General features: G+C 44.3%; 1 protein-coding gene across 1 annotated transcript in view; it reads right to left on the bottom strand.

Moving 5' to 3' along the window:
• The window catches only part of JCAD (junctional cadherin 5 associated), a 78,397-nt gene that overhangs the window by 44,265 nt on the left and 12,066 nt on the right, over positions 1–22,066 (bottom strand). The window lies entirely within an intron of this gene.

Here is a 22,066-nt window from a genome sequence, read left to right as displayed (position 1 = left end):
AACCCAATTCTCCTGTTTTCCAGGGAATGACAGTGGCTGGCTAGAATTGCCTGGGACAAAGGAGATACAGATGTGGCTTCCAGAGGACAGTGGACCAGCGCTGGCATGTCCACACACAGGCACTTCCGGCCTCCTCTCCTGCCATCTCACACCAGCTGATTGAGAATCTACCAGAATTAAGCTGAGTATTTTCTTTTTTCTTTCATTAAAAAAAAAAATTTATTGGCTGGGTCAGGTCTTAGTTGCAGCATGTGGGATCTAGTTCCCTTACCAGGGATTGAACTCGGGCCCCCTGCATTGGGAGTGTGTAACCTTAAACACTGGACCACCAGTGAAGTCCTAAACATTGAGTATTTTCTTTACCCTGTGTGACTTTTTTTTTTTAATGGGAGATACGTGAACAACTATGAAACAAGTTGGTTATCAACATTAATTAGAAAAAAAAAAAAGAGCCTGGTCTCCTGTATTGGAGGTGCATTCTTTACCATCTGAGCCATCAGGGAAGCCTTCCACTGGGGGAGAGAATAACATTATCAGGCTTTTATTGGGTCTGTGATAGCAAGCGATACAAAGATGACACCAAGGCCAGGGGAGAGGCAAGAACTTCCTTTCATGTTTGCTGTGCGCCAGGCATGTGGCTAGGCCTTGACTTAAATTCTTCCACAGTTTTGTTACCAGGGTTACTCACTCAGTTGTAGCGCACCAGGCTCCTCTGTCCATGGAATTCTCCAGGCAGGAATACTGGAGTAGGTTGCCATACCCTTCTCCAGGGGATCTTCCCAACCCAGGGATCAAACCTGGGTCTGCAGCATTGCAGGAGGATTCTTTACTGTCTGAACCACCAGGGAAGCCCAGGGTTGGATGATTTTGAAGGAGTGATTTGAGTTGAGTGCTGGAGAGGCTATGAATCTCCCATATAAAGAGAGTTTTCTACATCTTTGCTTGTTTGTGCTCATAAAACACCCACAGCAATTGGTTTAAGCTTCTAGGATTGGATTTATCATGATATATCTTGGATTTTCTGTATCAGCCTACATGTTTAGTTCAGCTGCTGGATTTTGAGTTCTGGATTGTTCGTCTCTGTCCTGTGTTTTCTTAGGCTCCATGTTTATCTCTTTAGTATCCACTAATCACAAAGCCAGAGCAGTGGCCCGGTTGTTTACAAGTCTTCTGTGATCGGGGGCCCAGGCTGGAAACTACCTCCTTATCTAACCCTCACACCCCAAGCCGGTATTGTCCCTTCCCTAAACCCCCCCCAGGCAACCAGGGAAAGCCCTGATGCCCCAGAGTCCCCCAGAGCCACTCAAACCAGCCGGTTCCAAGCTGGCTCCCTAGCCCTGCCTTGCCCTTTTCCACAGGCACCGCAGCAAAGGCTGTGGCCCATGCTGTCCACTTGTTCTTCTCTGGCGCCTGGTGGACACTGGTGCTTCCCCCGCGGCCCTGCGTGCCTCTCCTTTCTAGGGGAATTGTGAGCGACACTAAACTTTTCCATCAAAACCATTGGCCTCTCTGAATTGTCACTCGAGCATGTGTGCTTAGTCGCTCAGTCGTGTCCAGCTCTTTGCGACCCTATGGACTGCAGCCCGCCAGGCTCCTCTGATTATGGGATTCTCCAGGCAAGAATACTGGAGTGGGTTGCCATGCTCCCCTCCAGGGGATCTTCCCAACTCAGGGATTGAATCCACATCTCTTATGTCTCCATTGGCAGGCAGGTTCTTTACCACTAGTGCCAGCTGGGAAGCCCAAATTGTCACCCACCTCTATAAATTAAGACCCAAATCAACCCCTCTGTTCACTGCAACCTCGAACCACACCTTTGAACAGGTAGATAAAACAACTGCTCGTTCCACTGAATTATTGAATGTATCTGAAGTGAAAAATGGCCATCTAAACTGACATTGTGCAAATTCTGAGTTAAAAATCCTCACAATATGCACACAGTGAAAACAGGAAGCAGAGGGCTGAGGGTCCCCAAAGGAAAGATGACCAACACATTTAGAAAATGCCTGAGTTTTCTTGAATTTTTGGTCTATTTGTTTTAAATCTGTTTTGAGTTTTACTTCTGCTTTTTCTGTATTCTATCATAAACCCAGCTTAGTGTTCTCAAACTTTATTAGCCTCTTAAGTTCCTGGTGATTGATTGACCATATATATATGGTCAATCTATATATATATATATATATGTATATATATATGGTCAATCTGATATATAGCTATGTATCAGATTGCTTGCTTTTTGGCTAAATCCAACAAAATTACATTTTCTAAAAGCAAATAATATAAAACATGCAAACAAGAGAGCCAAGGAGAAGAATTAACGGTTTGTCAGAAGCTAACTAACAGACATGAAATGTAAGTCTTAGAAAAGAAAATAAATCATTAGTGAACGTCAGCTTTTCATCAGCAGTGGTTACAAAATAACAGTAAAAGTCCAATCCCAGTGTCTCACTTGGTTGGAACACTTGGTTAGGAAGTGCCTGGATAACTCCGTGACTCCTGGCATGTTCCTTTTGTCAGCCACCATCCCCTGGATACATGGAAACTTAGTCCATTTGTGGGGGGTCACCACTAATAAGGTCCAGTGACTCCCCATCTCAGCATCTGGGGTGGCCAGAGCCTCTGTCCCCACGTGGGAACCTGCACACACCTCCCATGGGAGAGGAGAAATTGAGTGCAGCTCTCAAGTCAGCAGGGAGCCATGTGTATTTCCTAGTGTTCTCAAACTAGTGAATGTATTCATCTTTGTCTCAGTATTTGTACAGGCTTCCCTGTAGTTCTTCATGCCTGGAATGTATATTAGAACTTCTGCTGAAACCACCAAATACCTGGAGGTTACCATAACTAACTAGTCACAGATGTCGTATTAAGTTCATCCCTATTTTTTTTCCCTCTCTACACGGTATACACTGGAGCCATAATATCATACATTCTTGAACAGATGCTATTCATAAACAAAACTAATATCTTTTCCAGAGAACACTGCCTGATTTGTGGTCAGGGCCCACCTGCTTATCAGTGAGCAAATCTGTATATGAGGTTATGATAGATTTTATATGTTGAAGGGGTAATTTAAAATTTCCTAGTTACTAATTCTCTGCTGCTAACTCATAATAAATTGTTTTATTATTATTATTTATTTTTCATTTTTACTTTCCCCACCTTTGCTAATGAACTGCAGTGTGAACAGGACACCATATGGGTGCAGAGATGGAGGATATGAGGATAAAATATTCTGATATTGAAGCAATTGCAGGATGGTAAAACTGACTTTCAGACATTTGATATAAAATGATAAGGTCTTTTTTATTGAAGTATAGTTGATTTACAATGTTGTGTTCGTTTCAGGTGTACAGCAGTGATTCAGATATATATATATATATATATATCTGCACGTGTGTGTTCAGCTACTCAGTCGTGTCCTACTCTTTGCAACCCCACGAGTTGTAGACCACAAGGCTCCTCTGCCCATGGAATTTTCCAGGCAAGAATACTGGGTTGCTATTTCCCACTCCAGGGGATCTTCCTGACCCAGGGATAGAACCCGTGTCTCTTGCGTCTCCTGCGTTGGCAGTCAGATTCTTTACCCCTGAGCCACCTGGGAAGCCTATGTGTGTATATATATATTCAAATAAATATTCTTTTTTAGATCCTTTTCCATTATATGCTATTACAAGATACTGAATACAGTTCCCTGAGCTATACAGTAAGTCCTTGTTGTCTGTTGATTTCATATATAGTAGTGTATATATTTTAACCCCAAACTCCTAATTTATCCCTTCCCCACTTCCCCGCTGGTAACTATAATTTTGTTTTGTATGTCTGTGTTTCTACTTCTGTTTTGTAAATAAGTGTATTTGTATTGTTTGCTTTTAGAGTCCACATATAAGTAATAGCACATGGTATTTGTCTGACTTACTTAATACGATCATCTCTCGATTTTAGAGGTGTAACACCTATGTTTAAGGGAATATATTTAAAAGTTAAAAGAGAGATAGGTTTTCTTAGCTGCAGGTTTGAAATATTCATATAAGGACAATAAGAAAGAACCCTACAGACGCCAATACATCATTGCTTTGGGAAAAGAAAATCCTCTCCTTTTTTTCATAAAAGGGGGTGACCAGAGGTTAGTATCACATAAACATACCTGGCATTTAAATTAAAGTCCATGAAACATCTTTAGTGCACAGTTAACTGCCATTGCTACTCAGTAAAGTATATTTATTGAACACTCCCATTCTCTGGATTATGTGCTCTGTTTTATGTCTCATGCTATGTGAAAGTGTTAGTCACTCAGTTGTGTCTGACTCTTTGCAACTCCATGGACTGTAGCCCTCCAGGCTCCTCTGTCCATGGAATTCTCTAGGTAAGAGTAGTGGAATGGGTAGCCAATCCCTTCTCCAACCCAGGGATAGAATCAAGATCTCCTGCATTGCAGGCAGATTCTTCACTCTCTGAGCCACCAGGAAAGCCACTATTTTTACTAATATTTCAAAATAAGAGTGTATTTTCCTGCAGAACCCACACATACAAAGTCCTCTTTCATCTCACAGATTGTAAGCTTCTTAAAGACAAGACACCCAATGACAACCTACCATTCACAACAGAAACCATTAAGGCTGGAAATGTCATCTGATTTTATTAAATTTTGGGGCCATTTGAGAAAAAAAAATATGGGTAGCTGTCAGTGGCTAGGAACTCAGAGATGGGGCTCGCAAATCTGCATTTTAAACAAGTTCCCTGGTTCAAATGAGCAGCAAAGTTCAAGGGCCATGGTTTATGACAGATCGTGTTCTTAACTTACTACTGGCGGGTCCTCCTTGTGAGGCTTCCTCATTTGCCTTGTAGACCTTGTTAACTACAAAGCCATCGGCTGTCCAGGGTGGGGAATAAAACATTCACGTGTGACCTACCTCCCCATCCCCCTGCTTGTCAGGCAGTGACATAACCTGAAGAAGCACTGAGACTGCAGTCAGATAGGTCTGGGTTGGGTGTCCAGGGTGTCATTCATTGACCATGTATCTTTAGGGAAATAATTTTGTTCTCTGAACCTCAGTTTCCTTATAGGATAACAAACCACACTGTGGTTACGAGGATCAAATGAGATCTTTTATGAAAGCATTCAGAATAGAGTTGACATTCCATAAATGTTAGCCGTTATAAATGTTAAAGGTTGTGCCTTTCCAGGGGTCCACACGAGAATGACTGAGAGTGATGTGAACTCCTGGCCATCATGTGTTCTCCCAGTAAGAGCTCCCAGTGTCTTCATGTTCTGGAGACAACATGTAACTTCTGAGAGCCATCCCCTAATTTGAGAGCCAAGAGAGAAAATTATTTCTCTTCAGGCAGACTTTGTTTTAGTGTATTTTGCTTTAATGTGCTTCCCAGATAGTGTGTTTCTGACAAATGGAAGGTTCATGGCAACCCTGCACTGAGTAGGTCTATGGGCGTCATTTTTCCAATAATATTTGCTTGCTGTGTGTCTCTGCATCACATTTGGATAATCCTCACAGTATTTGAAATATTTTCATGATTATATTTATTATGGTGATCTGTGATCATTGTTACTACAACTCACTAAAAAGCCTCAGGTGGTGGTTAGTATTTTTACCAATAAAATGTTTTTTAGACATAATGCTATTACACACATCAGAGACTACAGCATAGTATGGGCATGACTTTCATACGCATTAGGAAACAAAAACATTTGTGTGACTTGCTTTGTGTCTGTCTTCACTTTATCAAGGTGGTCTGGAGCTGAACCCATAATATCTGTGAGGCCTGCTTGGATTCATTCACTTTTTGCAGGAAAAACGTTACAGAGATATTAGGTGATTAACAGATTGTAAGAAGGACTGTTCCACTTAGCCTCTTAATTGAAAACCAAGGCTGGTTTCCTTCCTTCCTTCCTTCCTTCTCTGCAGATGAGAGAATGGTATCACAAAGAGCATGTGCATTTTCAAGTTATAACAAAGGGTCAGAGCTTCTGAAAGCTACTTAAACGTCAAATGCATTCAGATAAGAGACCGCGTAAGGCAGGATGCTAAGAGCTCCCTACATTCCGCCAGGAATCCCAGGTATCACAAGATCCCCAGAGAACATTTAATGAGAGGACTCAGTTAATGTGAGATGTGACAGCTCAGAGCTTAATCTGAGCGCATGGCTTTGTGTATGTGTGTGTGTCTGTGGGGTGTGTGTGTGTGGTGTGTCTCTGTATGTGTGTGTGTCTGACAAGAGGGCAGTAAAAGGGCTAGCTTTCAGGATTTAGAAGAGTAGTTTTAGCCCAATGATGAGAGGATGCAGAAATGTGTTCGCAATCTTGACAAAAACACTGTGGACCGAGTAACCACCTGACACTAACTCAGTGCTCTGAAGCATCCCTGAGTGGGTAAATCAGCGGGACTTCCTCCGGATGATACACACAGTGTACCTGCCACCAGGACACTACTGCACTGACTTGCACCCTTTTCTTCCAAATTTAATGGGAGGAGATTTTATAACAGAGTGTGACCATGTTATAAACCCACCGAGGAACTTCCCTAGCAGTCCGGTGGTTAGGACTCCATGCTCTCATTGCCGAGGACCTGAGTTCAATCCCCAGTTGGGGAACTAAGATCCCACAAGCCACGTGGCATGCCCACCACCAAAAAAAAAAAAAAAATTCACTGAAAGTTCGAGTGATTTCAAGCTTAAGTCTCTTTGTGTGTCCTGAGGCAGATTCTCTGACCTAGACGTTCTGAAGAGCCAGCCTGGCTGTCTGGCCTGGCTTCTAAATGTCCCCAGGTGGCTCGTGTCTCAGTTCCTCATGTGTGGGTGTGTCACGGCAGGTGTAGTGCTCACGGCCACAGCTCTGCATCCATCTGGACACATGTCGGCTGTGATTTCCGGGGATCTGAAGCTGCCGTGACGCCTACAGCAGGCAGGAACCCACAAAGGGAGCAGGGCTGTGGTGGAAGGTGACGGGGCAGATGTCAGCTGTGTCATACCCCCCAGTGCCTGTCCTGTATCCACCCATCCCATCACATGATGCTTTCAATACCTGCTGAGTCCTGGAAGGCAGGACCCTCCCCCACTTTTTTTTTTTTTTCATTTCCTACATTCAACTAGTTTAGAGAAGCTTCAGTTATTTTATTTCAGTCTAGATTACACAAGCAGATCTCTATAGACAGCTTTTTCCCTGGGGCAAAAGCCTCTGGAATCCAGAGGGCAGTGGGCCACGGTAGTCCTCCTCTCTGAAGGGAGTAGACAGGCTTTAAGGATGGAGGGTCGAACATAATCACAGTTCCCTCTGAGTCCAAGAAAAAGCCCACGACACAGACTCTGTGACATGCTGCTTTCAATCTGCTTTCAGTAGGAGTCCTTAGGAATAAAGTCCTCTCCTCGTTAAACCCATTAGCCTAGTGACTTTCACACAGCTTTATCCCAACTCCAGGGAATGGCCTCATTGATCTAATCTTCCTGTCAGCAGCAATGACACTGGGTAATTGTTATATAACAAGTGTGCTAAGCAGAAAGGGTGCCCAAGGTTGGCTCCGACTTGGGTGGATTTCGAGACAAGGCTTTCCCCTTAACCCATTCTAGAAACTTACATTGATTCCAGAGAAAAATGCCTTGCATCCAGTGAAGCCAGTGCCACATCAGAAATGCCAAACACCAAACAATGGCAGATGCCAGCCTGTCAGAACCGTGCCATCAGATTATGGAGCAGCACGGTGGAAGAACCCAGAGCAAGCGGGGAAGGGAAAATGCACTCGAAATGAGGGCAGTTTGTCTTTGTTTCAGTAATATCTGCTAAAGGGGGAAAAAGCATCTTGGAAGACTTAGAGTAAAAAAGCAAAGAGCTGTCACACCTCTGCTTGCCCAGCCTGCCGCTCCTGTATCCTCATTTCGTGATAACATGCGCTTCCCAGCTCTGTCATTTGTTCTGAATCTTCTCCACTGAGATGACAAACGGAGTTAGCCTGATGTTTCCTGGGGCAGACGTGTTTTCACTTCTCATTTAGAAATATGGTTCATGCAGGGACTTTTTGAGCGTTTGGTACCCACTCAGAAATCTGACAGAGGGATTCCTGTCTTGAGTTTGCACACCAGTGTTTTATCAAAATAGTTACACCGCCCAGGTGGTCCTTGACGGCAAGAACCACAGCTGGGGCTGGATTTCAAAGTGGGATGCTCCAAGACTGTGGGGCTCACTCCACCAGATAGAGAGGTGGGGCTGCCCCATTCACCAAGGGACCGCATCCCAGTGTGTGGGTTATCCCTTCTCTAGTTGTGGGGTTGGATTGTGAATGGCCATCTCTGGCGGGGGGAGGACAATAGTACACACATGTAGTCCTGGGGAGCATGGCCTTGCTAGTCCATCTAAATTGGACTCTCAGGCTTCCCTGGTGGTCCAGTGGTTAAGAATCCACCTGCCAATGCAGAGGATACAAGTTCAATCCCTGCTCTGGGAAGATCCCACTCGCTATGTGGCAGCTAAACCCATGGACCACAACTACTGAGCCACCACAACTCAAGGCACAACTACTGAAGCCCCTGTGCTTCTGCTCCGCAACAAGAGAAGCCATTGTGATGAGAAGCTTGTGCGTCGTAACAAAGAGTGGCCCCCACTTGCTGCAACCAGAGAACACCCAGTGCAGCAACAAAGACCCAGCACAGCCAAAAATAAAAAAAATAAATGCATAAGTCTTTTGAAAAATAAACAAATTAATTGGACTCTGGTGTGATGGGACCGAAAGACACCTGCCAGCCTCAACTTCCCAGAAATCGAAATCAGCATGAGCCATCATACTTGTTGAGGCTGGAAGGAAACAAAAGCCACACTATACGCCTGCAAGAACCAGCTGCAAAGGCTGAATTGCCTGGGTCCATGTTTTATTCAGAGGAGAGTTGCTTGAGGGAGAGGAGAAGGGACATTCCCCAGCAGAATTCACTTGCCCAGAATGGCAGGCAGAAAAAATGGACATGTAGGTGATTGAGCTGGGGAAGATGGGAAAAAACATTTGGAATCACAGAAAATATTAACGATGCTGCTGCAAGGCACCAGGAACAGTCCAGTGCCACCTACACCAGAGGGAGAGCTCCCAGGATTCCCTGTGGTGAGGTGACACACAGGTATGGGCAGAAGGTGGTACCTGGAACTGAGGTGTCTACACCACTGGCAAGGAATTGAACAAAAAAATTTACTTTTCCATACCTTTTTTTTTTTTAACCATTTCTAAGTGTATAGTTCAGTGACACTAAGTACATTCATGATGTTGTACAACTGCCATCACTATATCCATTTCCAGAAATTTTTCATCATCCCTGATAGAAGTTCTCCCCCTTAAATAGTAAGTCCTCATTCTTCCTCCCTTCAGCCCCTAGTAACCTCAATTTTATTTTCTGCCTATAAATTTACCTATTCTATGTTTTCTCATTTTCTGTCTGGTTTATGTCCTCAAGGTTCGTCCATGTTGCAGCATCGATTGGAATGGCCTTCCTTTTTATGGCTGAATAATATTCCATTGTTTGTATATGTCACACCTTGTTTATCCATTTGTCTATAGATCAATAGATGCTTGTGTTGTTTATACCTTTTGGCTATTGTGAATAATACTTTCGGGAACTGTGGTGCAGAAATGTCTGTTGAAGTCCCTGCTTTCAATTCTTTTGAGTATGTACCTGGGAGTGAAATTACAGCTCATACAGTAACTCTATGTTTAACTTTTGAGGAACTTTCAAACAATTTCCTACACTAACTGTGCCATTTCACATCCCACTAACAACGAATGATGGTTCTAATTTCTACACGGGCTTTCCTGGTGGCTCAGTGCTAAAGAATCTGCCTGCCAAAGCAGGAGATGCAGGTTCAATCCCTGGGTCTGGAAGATCCCCTGAGAAGGAAATGGCAACCCACTGCAGTATTCTTGCCTGGGAAATCCCATGGACAGAGGAGCCTGGCAGGCTACAGTCCATGGGGTTGCAAAAGAGTCGGATACGACTTAGTGACTAAACCACCACCACTACCACCATAATACTATTACCTCCAGCACTGCCTGAAATCCTGGTGCAAAAAGATGTTCTGTTAGTTTTTAGGGCTATCAATCAATTGTGTATATAAGTAGGAGGTCTATAGGTATATCAATTTCATTTATTTGTTGCAGTTTAAACTTAGCAGCATTTGTATAAATGTTATATACTCTGAAGCCTAAGTGTAACTGTTTTTATCTCTTTCTTATAAATGAATAATTTTGAATATATATTTATGTATCTCACACATAATGGTGATGATGGAACCTTTTAAAGTGCCTTGGAACAGATAGTAGTTTTAGTGCAAAACAGACCCATTAGCTGTCAAACTCAGCTTCCCGTGGGAAGAAAAATAGAGTCAGTTCTCAGATAGTGCTAAGAAAAGCTTTCACTTTTTCTAATACCTTAGGATATGAATTCTTTTGTAAAAAAAATTGCCTTGGGAAGACTATGACAGCTCACTGTTAATGAAGGTCACAAACTGGAAGAAAAAAAAAAAGCTTCTTTGATCAAATGATGTGAAACCTAAATCAAAGTGATGCCATTGATTCCAGACTAAAAGTGCACATTTCCAGAGTTTTCAAATACGCATGAGTTCTCTGTTTGACTTCACTTTGTATGATCTCTAGGCTCATCCATGTTGCTTCAAATGGCATTATTTCATTCTAATAACAGAGTACTACTCCATTGTATACATGTACCACATATCTTTATGCATTCGTCTGTTGTGGACACTTAGGTAGTTTCCATGTCTTGGCTATTGTGAATAGTGCTTATTTGCCACTCTTTTTATGTGACCTTGCATTGGTCTTTACTTTCCAGAGCTTCCTGGTGGCTCAGATGGTAAAATTGCCTGCTTGCAATGCTGGAGACCCAGGTTCAATCCCTGGGTTGGGAAGATCCCCTGGAGAAGGAAATGGCAACCCACTCCAGTACTCTTGCCTGGAAAATTCCATGGATGGAGGAACCTCACAGGCTACAGTCCATGGGGTCAAAAGGGTCGGACACGACTAAGCGACTTTGCTTTCACTTTCACTATCTCTATATTTGTCCTTTAGTCTTTACTGTAAGATTCCCTCTAGCTCAAGAATTCTGTAATGAATCAAAGTCATAATTTTTCTTTCAATAAATTTAATGTCAAGTTAGACCAAAGGTGAGAAGGGATAGTTAGGGAGTTTGAGATTGACATGTGTATACTGCTATATATAAAGTGGATAACCAATAAGGACCTACCATATAGCACAGGGAACTCTGCTCAATGTTAAATGGCAGCCTGGATGGGAAAGGAGTTTGGGAAACAATAGATACATGTATACTTATGGCTGAGTCCCTTCACTGTCCACCTGAAACTATCACAAGATTGATAATTGGCTGTACTCCAATACAAAATAAAAAGTTTAATAATTAAAATAGAAAGAACTGTGCTGGACTACAATGTGGAACACAGATTTTGTGGAAAATCTGAGAAGGCGGGCCAGTCAGAGCTACGCATTCACAGAAGGGTACTTGAAGGAGATGAGATAACTTACAGGATAGGAAGAAGGAAGGGCTCCCAAGTAATGGACAATAGGAGTTATGAGCCAAAGATGTGAGCAGTTTCAAGAACCACAGGGGTGTGTTGGAAAGTGTGTGTGTGAGTGAGGAATGATGGGCTGACCCCCAAGATGCTCTTCAGTTGTTTTGCAACTGTGCCGAGAACTCATCTCCAGCACCATCCATGCCTCAGTTTACTTTTCTGTTTAAGAGTCCCATGGACTCAGGGTGATGTCCAATCCATGGGGTTCTAACTGCCTGCCCTTCTCATCAGCACAGCAGAAATCTATGGCATCAGAGAGAATTTTGTTTAACCAGATTCTAACATCAATCTAGTCCTTCCTCTGAAAAGTCTACTTGTTTAAATGAACTCCAGTAAAATGTTCAAAATTGAAATTACATGACAAATTTCATAGACAAAAATGACAAAACTCTGTATCTCTACCAACTCTTGAAAAATGGGCAATTTAGAATTATTTTTAGCATTAAACTGTCACCAAAAAAATAAAACTGTACATGAAATTTTATAAAAAGGGATTTTTCTCATGGAAAAATGAACATGTACGAAGCACAGTAAAGATTAACTGCCCAGGAAAACAAAGCTTACTTATTGTCTGCCTCTTTTTAGATATTAAACTTTTTCCCTCCACAAAGGCCTGGTTTGTCCCTTTGGCAGACAAGTCTGTTGTGCTTTTTACTGACAGGGCAGAAAACAGAGTCTGCTCCCCAGTTTGAAATGAGCTGCCTTCAACAACGCAATGAAGAGCTCATTTGTTTTTCTTTGCCTGCAGGATGGTGTCAGTAGGCCCAAGGTAGAACGTTCTGTCTGTATTTCAACCTTAGCAATTGTCTTAATGCTGAACTTTCAACAGTGAATTCTTCATACTGAGAGACATGCAAATCTAGATCATTAATACTATGTAGGTTGGGTGGAAATCCAATTCCACTATTGGAAAAAGTCATTCAGTGTTTTGTCCCAACAGACAAAGGCCTCCTCACTTTTGTCATCCTGGGCCTTCTCGCAGCTTATACTCTGGATCAAGAAATGGGCAATGTCCATCTAGCTTTTTCCAGCCAGCAGATATGAACGCTTGCCAATCTGAGGCATATGATCTGAATATGTTCACCTACTTCTTATATACAAAGAAGCTAGGTCTTCCTGATAAGTCAGAAGTAGTCTTTCTAAAAGGTACACTGATAAATGTCTCTCATATTTGGAAAGTATGGAATGCACATCTTAGTTTTGGGAGATTTTTATCTCTTGCTAAAGAAGTTCCAATGTTACCTGTCAGAACAGCAGGATAGGACTTCCCTGGTGGTCCAGTGGTTAAGAATCCACCTGTCAATGGAGAGGAGGTGGATTCGATACCTGGTCTGGGAAAATCCCACATTCCATGAGGCAGCTAAGTCTGCACACCGCGACTACTGAGACTGCTCACTCTAGAGCCCTTGCTCTGCAACAAGAGAAGTCACCGCAATGAGAAGCCAGAGTACTGTAACTAGAGAGTAGCCCCTGCTCACCACAACTAGAGGAAGCCTGCTCGCCCCAAGGAAAACCCAGGGCAGCAAAAAAAAAAAAAGAATAGCAGGATAGACATAGAAGATGAACTCCAGATTGGGGGCTGGAGCCAAGGGTGGGAGTCCCAGTTCTTCTGAGTTAGGAATAGCTGTGTGGTGGAGGCAGACCTGTTCCCCCTATCAGCCTCTCACAACTGCACATTCTCTATCCCAGGCAGGAAGCCAACTTAGTATCTGATTGTCAAGTTGGGGAGGAACATTGTCCAACATCATTTTGTCAGTAATACAATTGCCTGGCTTAACCAGTTCCCAGTGTGGGAGGGGAAGGTTAGTAGGGGAGGTTGTTTCTCTGTCTCTAGTCAAAAAGACCTAGCATGGACCCTGGAACCCCGCTGGAGTTGTCAATTTGGCTTAAAATGAATGAAAGTAGACAGAGTGGATCTGGTAGGAAAAAAAACCAAGCAGGTTGAGTGTGAAGATTATACACAGGCAGTTGGAAGTAGTTGATGTGACTTCCAACTCCCAAAGATAGATCCTTAGCATTCTAAGAGCAAACAGCAGTCTTTCTCCTCGTGGGACGTTCAGGAGAGAATGGTCACCCTTAGGACTTCCAGAACACACGACCTTTCTGAGTCTGGGGTCTCAGCCAACGCTGCAGGAACTCAAAGAAGTCCCCCCGCCCCAACTCCAAGATTTATGTGTTGACTTAGAACAAAGGGAGATGTTTGCCAGCTCAGGGTTCAGGTTTAAATCAAAGAGTTGAGGAGATAGCAAGATAAAGGGCCTGATTGCATTTCAGTTTCTTTCTCTTTTAAAAATAATAAGGGTCAGGAACACAGTGACCCTAAAGCAGGAGCTGGACGAAGTCCATTTGGTTTCCAAGCCTTGATGTGGGAAGAAAAGACATGACACGGACCATTGATCTCGATCCCAAGAAGGATGATGATGTACAAACAGTAATGCTCATGAATCAAAATGGAGATTTTTATTTTCCCTCTTTGGGGTAAATTTTGAGAAGCCATTGCTGGTGAGGGCGGGACTTCTGCCTCCAGCTGCCTCTGCCTGGCGGAGGAACTGAACTGCGGAGGTGTTGATGGGAGCATGGCTACCTGAGAGTGAGCAAGGCTCAGAGACCAGCATCTGTCTCCCAGAATCTCTTGCTCCCCTGCTTGTCTGCCTGCCCCATTTGGCAGTCACTCACAAAACGACTGCTGTGCCTCCATCTGGGGAATCTCTGAGGAACATCGGGGATGTGGGCTGTGAAACGTGGATGTGCCTTCCAGATTTTTTATTTGTCGCTAATGGCTTTCTAGGGACAGAAATGTTGGGAGACCCTTTTGGACCTGGTGCTCACTGGACAGTTGTTTCCTAGGATATGGGATGGCCACCGCCATTTTTGTAGCCAGTGACACTGATTTATCCAGGGTGGTGAGGAATCACATAGGTGAGTTAATCACTCGGAAGAGAACAGCTGATGCCAGCTGTCTAGTGAACAGCAAGGCTTTATTGTATTTTGAGGCTTTTAAAGTGCACACACACACACTCCCATCAACTCTGCTGTATGTATAAAGTGTTAATCACTCAGTCGTGTCTGACTCTTACAAACCCATGGGCTGTAGCCTGCTAGGCTGCTCTGTCCATGGAATTCTCCAGGCGAAAATACTGGAGTGTGCAGCCATTCCCTTCTCCAGAGGATCTTACCCACACAGGAAAAATCCAACCCAGGTCTCCTGCATTGCAGGCAGACTGTTTACCATCTGAGCCACCAGGGAAGCCCCTAAGTATAAAAGCTATTTGCAATTCATGAAAATGTGATTGTGCCAAAATGAGTTCAAAATGTGTTTTGTTCCCAATTATGGTCATGAAAATAGTCCAAAATGGTCCTTGTGTCCCACTAGTGAACTTCAATGACCTGGTTACTCTCACCTTCTCAACCTAATGGTGCTGATCTGTTACCATCTTTCATGTAGGACAGGGGTCCCCAACCTTCAGGATCTAATGCCTGGTGATCTGAGGTCAAGCTAATATAATAATAATAGAAATAAAGTGCACAATAACTGTAATGCACTTGAATCATCCTGAAACCACCCCTGGAAAAATTATCTTCCACAAAACCAGTCACTGGTGCCAAAAAAGTTGGGACCGCTGATGCAGGGGTATCACCCAGAAAGCTGCAGAGCCCAGCCATGGGATAATGGTGTTTTCTACACAGTTCTTTATATCCAGAGCTAATTTGACTAAAGATCCTCTGAGTACATCAAGGTCCCAGACTCATCATAGATACCACCTACTTCCTTGCTGATGTCTTGAGTCTCTGTTTAAGAGAAAAATTTGCACAGGTGATAAGTAGTCACAGGGGTGGGGAGTTGGGATGGGGGGATGAGTAAAAGAGGTGATAAAGAGGAGAAAAATGTGAACCTTCTAGATCTTTCCATTGCCTATTCCTAAACCCCTTTCCATACTCAGCCGAAGCTCCCCAGTATGGAAACCAGGAGCAGCAGGAACCTAGAAACTGAAAATCAAGGTGGAGGCAGCTCAGGAATGGTGGAACATTTCGGCCTCTGGGCAGGGCTGCCGTCACACAGCGGTGGCCTGGGCCCTGTCAGCTCACTGTTGGGTGACTTCTGCTCTAATTCACAGGTTATTGATTTATCGGGTCGAGGCAGCGGAGGGGAACCGACCCCATGGCAAGATTAGAAACGACAGCCAGATGCAGACCCAGCCTCAGAAACGATGAGCACTGGTCTCACAGCCAACCCCTCACCACCTCTCCCTGCCGCGCGCGCACTAATCTCCTGGATCTGACTTCTCCTTCCGGGTCTGACTTTTCCTTCCGGGCCTGATCCTCTGCCCACAGGCGCCCAGGCATCTGTCCTTATCCTCACGGCTAAATAAACCCATTCAGACCCCAAGTTAACGGCGACTGACGGGTCTGTTGGTGAGAAGCTCTGTCTGCAACATGATTTCTGACAAGTCGTTTGGCATAATTAAAAAATCGCTTAACAGAGCTAAGAAAAAACTCCTCAAAAATAGATGTGATTCTGGATGAGATTCTAATGGTATAATGGACTCTCGGTTTAAATTTATCTGTAAAAGAAGTTCCTGTCAGAAGCAGGGTGGAGAGGGTGGTTAAAGTTGGCAGCAGGAACACATGGTGACTGACGTCAGATTTTCTCGGAGGGGCGTGGGAGTTAGGAAAGGGGGAGATGGGAGAAGATGACTTTATCAGCTGTTTGAGTTTCCTCGGGGTGGCAATAACTATATTTTAAACTCTATTCAAATTCTTTAATGTCAATCTACTTTAGGCATAAAACCAAAAATATGTTTTCTATGACATAATAGGGATCCTCCAGAGAAAGAAAGAAGAGTGGAGAATGGGAATGGGAGGTGGGGTGGGCCAGGGGATTGAGTCCCTGGGTGGTGTCTGGGGGGTGCAAGTAGAACTGTAGCAGCAGGGAGACACGTATTTGCATGGTAGCTCCTGGCATATGGGCACAGGCCATGAAGAATACTAGGGGTTTACAGTTGTCAAAACCATCCCAGCCAAATTGAGAGAGTAGCTTTGGCATACAGACACTGCTGCTGCTGCTAAGTCGCTTCAGTCGTGTCCAACTCTGTGCGACCCTGTAGACGGCAGCCCACCAGGTTCCCCAGTCCCTGGGATTCTCCAGGCAAGAACACTGGCGTAAGTTGCCATTTCCTTCTCCAATGCATGAAAGTGAAAAGTGAAAGTGAAGTCGCTCAGTCGTGTCCGACTCTTAGCGACCCCATGGACTGCAGCCCATGAGGCTCCTCCGCCCATGGGATTTTCCAGGCAAGAGTACTGGAGTGGGGTGCCATTGCCTTCTCCGACAGACACTACCATGTGTAAAATAAATAGCTAGCGGGAAGTTGCTGTATAGCACACGGAGCTCAGCTGGCTGCTCTGTGATGACACAGAGGGGTGGGATGCGGAGAGGGGTTGGTGGGAGGGGATATATGTATTCCTATAGCTGATTTACATTGGTGTACAGCAGAAACTAACACAACATTGTAAAGCGATTATCCTCCAATTAAAAAAAAAAAGCAAAAGTCATCCCAGCCAACCCACCTCCACTATCCATTTAAACAGGAGCCAGCAGGCCGGCAGGTCCTAGCTCACCAAGCTTGGGGGAAGGAGCCCCTCGATGATCTCAAGGACAACATCCCAGTCAGAAACTTGCCTGCTGAGCACACAGCCCAGGGTCCTTGAAACAGCTTAGAAGCTTTGAGAAGGAAGCATTTTTCCGTCTGCAGGCTGTGTCAGCAGCAGCACCTGAGCCAGGATGTTGGCTGCCGGGTATTTGAAGCTAGGACCGTCCTGGTCTGACTATTTGTGAACAACCCCCAGAGCCTGTCATATGATCACTTGTTCTGCAGAGGCCCAGAGTGGAATTAGCAGGAGAGCAGAGTATGGCGTGAGAGCGAGCCATGTAGCTGGTGAATGAGCTTTGCTTATGGCTTAGCGTCCACATTTCAATCAGGTTTTGCTGTTTCTCTGCTCAGTACCTCTTGTGAGTTGCTAGTAACAGAAAATGTTCTGTTGTGGGAAAGTGTTCATAAAGAGAGACCATTAAGTACACAAATTTTGAAAATGAAAAGGATACAAAATGCTCCAAGGGAGCTGTGGGTTTTAGCCAGAAAATAGAAATTTTGGATAAATTAGAAAATAGCAAAAAGGAGATACCATAGACAGACTTCAAAATCTGCGGCTTCACCAGGGCTCTGGATGTTGACTCTAGTGTACTTTCTGATTTTGAGAAGTGAAGGAGTTGCAGATCCTGAAACCAAGTAATAAAAGGAATCTGTTGTTGTTCAGTCTCTCAGTCATGTTCAACTCTTTGCGACCCCATGGACTGCAGCATGTCAGGCTTCTGTGTTCTTCATCTCCCGGAGCTTGCTCAAGCTTTTGGAAGGAATCTTCTGTCAGCCAAACCACGTATTGATGTCACTCAAGTTGGGCGTGGTTTAAACGTTGATAAAACCTGGTTTTCTAGTTTTCCCAGGTGAATCCCTATGGCATACTCTTTCTAGGAGTGGTTTCTGGTGTCTGTATTATAGTCACAAGTCCACTGTTTCCCGCATCTGGGCACCCACATAGGTTGGATCATTGGGAACTGATGAAATTGGTGGTGCATTCAAGCTGCCTTGGAGAAGTGGATGAGAGAGTGGCCCAAAGCTGCCCCTCCCAAGACTGCTGCTGCTGCTGCTGCTGCTAAGTCGCAGCAGTCGTGTCCGACTCTTAGCGACCCCACGGACCGTAGCCTTCCAGGCTCCTCCGTCCATGGATTCTCCAGGCAGGAGTACTGGAGTGGGTTGCCATTGCCTTCTCCTCCCAAGATTGCAGAACAAACAAAAAGAGGCTGGGGTTTACGGAGCCAATGACGAGGATCTGCTTATAGCATGACTCGGTGCCTTAAGTCCCTGAATAGCTGCTAATATGTCCTAAACCCCAGACTCTTACATTATCAGGGCAGCATCTGTTATTCAGGCCTTAACTCCAATCAGCAGCACCGAAGCCAGGGGAACCCCAGGACAGAAAAGAGCTTAGAGACTCAGCAAGTTTTTGGAGGGCAAGTTTCTTTAATGAGCATCTCCAAAGTAAGCTCTAAACTCTTTGGTTTTGGAGAATACTGGTTCAGTGATATTGCTTGCAGTAAATGAAGCCCTCACCTGATGTCTTGGACATCTTTGTTAGAAAGAGCTGGGGACTCTGTTGGATTCTTTCTTGCCCAGCATTTTGCTAGGCCCCTGAGAACTCACTGAGATGGTTTCTGCCACATGCAAGGAAGGGGCATGGATGTTTCTTTTGTAAGTGCTCTGGGAAGTCATTGGGAACTTGCCTCCCTGCTTTATTATTTCTCGTACCGAAGTCAAGATGAAAATCCATGAACTGTGTTCTGGAGGCTACTGTGAAGTATGGCCATGGGGTTGCTGTCACTGTGAGAGGGGCCATATAGAATAGCTACCTTCTCACTGAAGGCAGAGGACCTTTACCACTGCCTGCATAACTCTGTGCAGCCCTGGGGAAGGTGGGTGCTGGTCTTTGGAAAGAAATCTGTCCTGTTATTGCTCAAAACTAAAGAAGCAACATTCCTGCCTTTGTAGAGGGCAGCCAGCCACTCCCACATTTTTTCTTCTTGCCCATGCACCTCACAGACTCGGCCCACCAGTCCTCTGTCATCCTCATCACCAGGTCTCCTGCCTGGCTTTCTCTCTCCCTGACCTTCCTGGGGTGTGGCATGGTTTCCCATCTTTGCCTCTTTCCACACTCTCTCTGAAATGGGCATGCTGAGTCCCTCATTCAAAAGAGCAGAAAAGAACATCTAGTTATCACTAGAAATTAGTTCCATTCAAATGGCCTGAGTAGGATGTTTGACCCAGGGATGCATCTCTTGGTCTGGGGTGGGTTCAGGCTGGTCTGCAGTTCTCAATTTTGCCCCTCATGTATAATCCACAACTCTCATCACTTGAAGTTATTTCTGATGCCTGATTCATTTCTGACTTCTGCTATTCCTCGTAGCTATTTACTAGTTGGTGATTAAAGCTAATTCCATTCCTGGGTGAACCATGGCTTTTACAACTTTTGTTCTAAATTAAGCCCTGGGCCAGTCTTACCAGTAGCCCCATGGCCTCAATAAAGGACATCCAGTGTCCCAGGTGCCTTGTCTGCATTGTCTCATCTCTAATCAGAGCTTATAGCCTGCCCTTTGTCTTACCCCATTTCTGAGCTTGCCTCCTTGTCTGATCTACTATAATTCAGAAGTTTTGCTTGGAAGTGTGCACCTAGTTCTCCACTCATTTACACGTCATCAGTCCTGGTTTCATGGCAGTTATCATGCTGTATTTTAATTACCAGCAGACCTCAGAGATATCATGGATTTGGTTCCAGACCACCACAATAAAGTGAATATCAGACTAAAGCAAATCTCAGGAATTTTTTGGTAGGCTGCAGTCCATGGTGTCGCTAAGAGTCGGACACAACTGAGTAACTTCACTTTCACTTTTCACTTTCATGCATTGGAGAAGGAAATGGCAACCCGCTCCAGTGTTCTTGCCTGGAGAATCCCAGGGATGGGGGAGCCTGGTGAGCTGCCATCTATGGGGTTGGACAGAGTCGGACACGACTGAAGCAACTTAGCAGCAGCAGCAGCAACAGTGCATATATAAGTTATGTTTAACTGAAGTCTATTAAGTATGCGATAACAGCATTATGTCTAAAAGATAATATACATACCTTAATTTTGAAATAAAAAAGGCTAACCATCATGTGAACCTTCAGTGAATTATCATCTTTTTACTGGTGAAGGGTTTAAAATATGGTGAGAATTATCAAAATGTGACCCAGAGACATGAAGTGAGTAAACACTGTTGGAAAGTTGGCGCCAATAGACTTACTCAACACAGGGTTGCCATAAACTTTCAATTTCTAAAAACCGCACTATCTGTGAAGCACAATACAGAGAAGTGTGCCTATATTTGCTCACCCGTTGGTCTCCTAGACCTCTCTATGAGCTCCTCTTGGGCAAGAACTGCACCTCATTCATCTTTGGGTGATAAGACAGGTGCTCAGAAAATATTTACAAGCCACTCAGTTTCTCAAGGGAGAGACCTTATGGGATCCTCAAACTTTAGCCTCATTGCAGTCAGTACTTTATCCTGAAAGCAGTGGGAAGAACAAATGACCTATAACAAATGCTGGAGAGGGTGTGGGGAAAAGAGAACTCTCCTACACTGTTCATGAGAATGTAAGTTGGCACGGTCACTATGGAGAACGATATGGAGGTTTCTCAAAAAAAAAAGAAAATTGAGCTACCATATGATCAATCCATCAATCCCACTCCTGGGCATATATCTGGAGAAAACTATAATTCAAAAAGCTAGCTGCACCCCAATGTTCATAGAAGCACTATTCACAATAGCCAAGATGTGGCTAAATGTCCATTGACAGATGACTAGATAAAGAAGATTTGGTATATCCGTATATACAATGGAATACTACTCAACCATAAAAAGGAAATGATGTCACTTGCAGCAGCATGGATGGACCTAGAGATTATACTCAGAGAAGTAAGACACAAAGAGCAAGACAAATATCATACGATATCACTTATATGTGAAATCTAGGAGTTGGTGATGGACCGGGAGGCCTGGCGTGCTGCAATTCATGGGGTCGCAAAGAGTGGGACACGACTGAGCGACTGAACTGAACTGATTCTATGACACAAATGAGCTTATTTACAAAACAGAAACATATTTACAGATATAGAGCACAGACTTGTGCTTGCCAAGGAGGCTAGGGGTGGGGGAGGGATGGAGTGGGAGTTTGGGATTAGCAGATGTGAACTATTATATGTAAGGTGAATAAACAACAAGGTCCTACTGTATAGCACAGAGAACTATACTCAATATCCTTTGATAAACCATAGTGGAAAAGAATGAAAAAAAAGAGGAACAAATGACCAAATTATCGAGAGACAGTCTGTCCTCATTCATCTAGAGAGTTTCTTAGTTCTGTCTGTTTCTATTTGTTTATATGCTCCTTTTTAAACAGAATGGAATTATTTCTGAAACTCAGGTCATGTTGAGTCAGCTGACCACAACAGTTGGGAAAATATTTGCTGCATTCCACCTTTTTTTTTATTGTCAGTAAAAGCCAAGGTTCAAAGCACACATGCTACAAATCGTGTATCGTGAGAGGGGATAGAAGCTTCCAGAAAGATGTGATCAGCTTGGACTGCTAAGACCTCCTCTCCCCATCTCTCTGTCTTGCTGTGTCTTCCTGACCCACCTGTCTAGCCTTCCTCACCTCCAGAGGCACCAGGAGACAGAAGCACGTGCATCTGAGGGCAGAGGGCGGGGGCAGGTCTGGGAATACAAAATCACATGACAGAGAGCTGGCCTCCTCTGTGTCTCAGCCTCACTTCCGAGCCTCAGTTTCCTCATCTGTAAGATGTGGGAGATGCCACCCACCGTACAGAGTTGTTAC

This window comes from Bos indicus x Bos taurus, chromosome 13 (assembly GCF_003369695.1).
Source record: "Bos indicus x Bos taurus breed Angus x Brahman F1 hybrid chromosome 13, Bos_hybrid_MaternalHap_v2.0, whole genome shotgun sequence".
Lineage (NCBI taxonomy): Eukaryota > Metazoa > Chordata > Mammalia > Artiodactyla > Bovidae > Bos > Bos indicus x Bos taurus.
This window is presented reverse-complemented; position numbering and strand designations above follow the sequence as displayed.